Source organism: Dioscorea cayenensis, chromosome 11 (genome assembly GCF_009730915.1).
Source record: "Dioscorea cayenensis subsp. rotundata cultivar TDr96_F1 chromosome 11, TDr96_F1_v2_PseudoChromosome.rev07_lg8_w22 25.fasta, whole genome shotgun sequence".
Classification (NCBI taxonomy): Eukaryota; Viridiplantae; Streptophyta; class Magnoliopsida; order Dioscoreales; family Dioscoreaceae; genus Dioscorea; species Dioscorea cayenensis.
The window spans coordinates 8,309,379-8,312,569 of NC_052481.1; the positions used below are offsets into that span (position 1 = coordinate 8,309,379).

Consider the following 3,191-nt stretch of genomic DNA (forward strand, 5'->3'; position numbering starts at 1 on the left):
TTGTTGGAAACCCGGTGGCCCCAAGGCCTTTTGTGGACCTTGCTTGCTCCACGAAAAATTGGGATGATTCTTCCAACCCATATTGTAGGTGTTACTATAAGGATTCCCTTGGTTCCTCATTGCATTACCCACAAAATCGACATTCTAAACCGAAGATGCATCACCAATAGAGATCTGGCAATCAGAGGGAGCATGTCCTCCACCACACCCGGTGCAAGTAGTTACGGCCGCCACTCCATTCGAAGTTAGAAGATATAACTTCTTACTCAATGATTCCACTTGAGCTGCCAATGAAGTTACTACATCTATCTCATGGATCCCGGCCATCTTTCTCTTCTCCCTAGCATTCTATTGGTAGCTATTTAACACCATTTCTACAATTAGTTGATGGGACTTACCAGGGGTCTTGCTACCTAAGTTACGTCCTGCTGTCGCATCCAAGAGTTGCCTTGTACTCGGATTCAACCCATTGTAAAAGGTCTAAACAATCATCCAATCTGGGAATCCATGTTGCGGGCACTTTCTCAGGAGCTCCTTGAACCTTTCCCACGTCTTAAATAGAGACTCCAATTCTGACTATATAAAGGATGAGATCTAATTCCTAAGCTTTACAGATTTTCCGATAGGGAAATAACGGGCTAGAAAAGCTTCTACCATCTCCTCCCATGTGGTAATCGATGCTCTAGGTAATGAGTATACCCACTACTTCGCTCTCCCCTTTAAGGAAAATGGGAAGCCTCTCAACTTGATGGCATCATCCGTCACCCTGTTTATCTTAAGCATATCACACACCTCGAGAAGGTTCTCTATATGACTGTTTGGATACTTATCACACAAGCACTTATCACTGTTGGTGGTACACCCTCCGTTGAGCAAGTTGTCTATGTGGCTAATGCAATGAGAAACCAAGGCACTCTTTATAGGAATACCTACAATTCTGGTTAGAGGAATCACACTAATTTCTTATGGAATAACTAAGGGCAACAAAAGGCCACCACACAACCAGGTTTCCAACAACAACTGGCCCCAAACATGGAGAATAGAGTTTCACGCTTGGAGACCCGGATGACCGACCTAGGGAAAGCCTTGACTAGATTTGTACAATCATCGGATACATGGTTCCAATCAGTCGAGGCTACACTTCGCAACCACACCACTTCATTGCATAATCTAGAGAATCAAGTGGGGCAAATCACTAAGTCTTTAAAGTAGAGACCATAAGGAAGCTTGCCAAGAAAGACTAAGACCAATCCACGAGAACATGTGAAGGCGATCACTTTGACAAGTGGTCATGAGGTTGAGGGTAGGCTTCTAAGTTAGAAGACCAATATTGAAGCACCCAAGGTCTTGGAGGATGAACAGAGAGCCAACAAAAAAAAGGAGGTTGCACCTCCACCTTACAAGCAAAGAATCCCTGATCCTTCAAGATTGAAGAACAACCAAAATGATGAGTGATAACTGCTTGAGTAGACAAATTTTTTATATATGTTTTACATGCATTGAGCATCATTTTTACTGTGGTTTATGTCTCATATTGTGTATTTGGTGTTCTTTTATACATATAGGTTGTGAATGCCTTGAAGAGTAAAAAGGAAGCAAAGATAGGCTATAAAGACACAATGTTGGGAGTTCTTGTTCAATTCAAGGACCAAGACACGAGAGCAGTTCATAAACATGGAGATGTGTGCCAACTTCCAAGAAGATTCAAGTCAATTCACTAGTTGGAAGGGCACAAAGGCAGCCACATCTTCATGTTCCTTCTCTTTGTGAAGATTGCAAGACCTCTCAAAGATACATCGATGAAAAAAAGTTTTATAGCCTACCACATGGACGTGTGCCCGGACATGTGGCCTCAAGAGAAGAGTGTTTGGACATCGTTTCGATGAAGAAAACTACTGTTCACACGGCCGCGTGGAAATTCTTGCAGCCCACGTGGGCGCGTGGAAAATCCACACGAGCGCGTGAGGGCACGTGACAGACGCGATCTAAGGCTTATAAATAGCCGTTTTGCCCTATTGTTTCTTATATTTTGTGCGGATCTTGAGGGGTGAGATGGCTAGGGTTTGGAGAGGAGGTCTTTGAGGCTTTGGAGGCGCTTCGTCACCGACTTTGATCGATTCCTCCTCCGTCATAGCATCAAGGAAGCCACCGGTGAACCTAGCCTCGGAGTGGGTCCTTCAAGACGTCGAAGCTCTCCATCAAGGCCATCAGTTCATATATAAGGGGGTTTATTTCTTTGGTTTTAATGTACTTTCATTCATTGATGGTGTGTTTTGTATGTTGCTCCATGGAGAGCTAAAACTCTAGAGGGTATTTGGGTTTGTGAACCCTAGGATTCTCATCTTTTGTGGATTTGCTTAGTGTTTCTATTTAATCCGAGTTTGATTAATTTTCATTCTTGATTGTTTAATGCTTGCTTGCCTTATTGATCTTATGGTTATTTGGTTTGCATGATTTGTTGCCTTGGTGGGAGAGAGATCTCCATTAGGGTTAGAACCTCAAGATTGAAGAGGGTTGAGAGGGTGAGTCATGAGATAGTGGAGTGTCCCCTTTCCCCTCCGATTGGTGTATTCTATCTCCATTCCCTAAGCTCTATGCAACCATATTTGGTGGGAGGCGTGAGATTGCTCGATTTCTTCACCGGGACCTTGTAGGGGGTTAGGATCCTTCGCCGGGAATTAGGGTTAGATTAATCTTTAGGAATTGGATACACAGTTTGGAATCCCTAGAGTGCTTTGCGGTCATATGTGGTGTGAGGTGTTGAGATTGAGCGATTTCTCCACCGGGACCTCGTAGGGGACTAGTATCGGTGATCTAGAGATAGACCCGATTATGTTTGGATTTTCACGATTTAACTTACTCATCATAGAAACACTTTGCTTATCCGGTACCTAATACCTAAATCCTAGGGGGAGCATTGCCCGAATAGCCCACTTTTACTGATTGAGATTCTCCATGCATTTACCCTTGCATATTCGTCTCCGGTGTTCATCTCTTCGCACATTAGATCACCACACTATCCCATTATCATTAGGCTAGATAGCAGAGAAGAAGTTAGTACTAGTAGCCCTGTTCCCTGTGGATTCGACAACCCGACTCACCGGGTATTTATTACTTCGACACCCGTGCACTTGCGGTACACACATGCATATTCGGACGTGTCAATGAGCAATAAAAGAAGTTATTGGGTC

General features: G+C 43.7%; 1 non-coding gene across 1 annotated transcript; it reads left to right on the forward strand.

The window, feature by feature from the left end:
- The first annotated feature begins 502 nt into the window (after positions 1-502).
- LOC120272726 lies at positions 503-609 on the forward strand. The gene has a single exon (XR_005540266.1). It is a non-coding gene; the product is annotated as a small nucleolar RNA R71 (small nucleolar RNA).
- Positions 610-3,191: the final 2,582 nt, after the last annotated feature.